This window comes from Acomys minous (genome assembly GCF_964271855.1).
Source record: "Acomys minous genome assembly, chromosome: 5".
Taxonomy (NCBI): Eukaryota; Metazoa; Chordata; class Mammalia; order Rodentia; family Muridae; genus Acomys; species Acomys minous.
The window spans coordinates 109,039,497-109,040,912 of record NC_140494.1 but is presented as its reverse complement, the minus strand read 5'-3'; the positions used below and the strand labels follow the sequence as shown (position 1 = coordinate 109,040,912).

Below are 1,416 nucleotides of genomic sequence, written 5' to 3'. Positions count from 1 at the left end.
TGGTGCACGTCTTTAATCCCAGCACTTGGGAGGCAGAGGCAGGCGGATTGCTGTGAGTTCGAGGCCAGCCTGGACTACAAAGGGAGTCCAGGACAGCCAAGGCTACACAGAGAAACCCTGTCTCAAAAAAAAAAAAAAAACCAACTGCTGGGAGTGATTGACACTCATTGGTACACAGATCTGGAGAGATGGGGATAGACAACTCCTTGAGGCTCTTTGGCCAACCAGTCCAGCCTACTTGCTGAGTGCCAAGCCCATGAGGGACCCTGTCTCAAAGGAAAAAAAAAAGGTGAATGTCTCCTAAGGACCAATACCTAATTTGTGTATCTGGCCTCCACATTCATGTACACACACACACACACACACACACACACACACACACACACACACACACACTGGCCTGCTCTCTCTGTCTTTCTCTGCCTGCTTTCTTATATAATAAGCCCAGGCTTTCGGGTCTTGGCTCCAAGATGACAAAAAAAAAAAAAAAGGAGAGACAATGGTCATGCTAAAAAGGGCCGCGGCCACGTGCAGCCAATTCGCTACATGAACTGCGCCCGGTGCGTGCCCAAAGACAAGGCCATTAAGAAGTTTGTCATGTGGAACATTGCAGAGGCCACTGCTGTCAGGGACGTCTCCAAAGCTGGTGTCTTTGATGCTTATGTGCTGCCCAAGATCTACATCAAGCTGCATGACTGGGCGAGCTATGCCAGTCACAGCAAGGTGGTCAGGAATCGATCCCGTGAGGCAAGGACTGAACACCCCCACGGTTTAGACCTGCTGGAGCTGCACCACGAGCTTCACCAAAGCCACTGTAAAGACAGGACGGAAGAAAAAATACTTCGGACAAATAAAATGGGAGTTATACTTTAAAAGAAAATAAGCCTAGGACCACTTGCCCAAGGATGGCACTGTCCATAGTGTGCTGGACCCTCCAATATCAATAAGCAATTAATAAGATGACTCACAGACATGGGCACAGGCCAGTCTGATGAAGGAAATTCTTCAGCTGAGGTTCCCTTTTCCCATGTGACTCTAGGGTTGTGTCAAGTTGACAGGTGAAGCTAACAATAACAAAGGACGATGTTGCGGAGGAGGGGAGGATAAAATACCACACACTCCCGAAAACACAAAATCTAGACTTAAATATATGTATAACATGCATGTGTGTATGCATGCACGCATGTATGAGTGAAGGCAGAAAGGAGGCTATCTGGAAGAGGAAGGAGACCAAAGAGAGAGGAGGTGGGGAATATGGCGGACGGTGGGAGGGAGCAAGTGTTAGAAGACAGCGAAACCCAAGGCAGGATGAACCAAACACAGTGGTACCAATGCAGAGGGATGGGTGCACCAGGGAGGCCATGGTTGCTTCTCTAAGGAGATAACAGCTGAGCTTTGAGGAGAATGGGCCTGGTA

At 48.7% G+C, this 1,416-nt stretch overlaps 1 pseudogene across 1 annotated transcript; it reads left to right on the top strand.

Annotated features, from left to right (window-relative positions):
* The first annotated feature begins 489 nt into the window (after positions 1-489).
* On the top strand, positions 490-818 carry LOC311597516 (small ribosomal subunit protein eS26-like; annotated as a pseudogene). The gene has a single exon. The product of its transcript is annotated as a small ribosomal subunit protein eS26-like (transcript).
* The last annotated feature ends 598 nt before the right edge of the window (positions 819-1,416 follow it).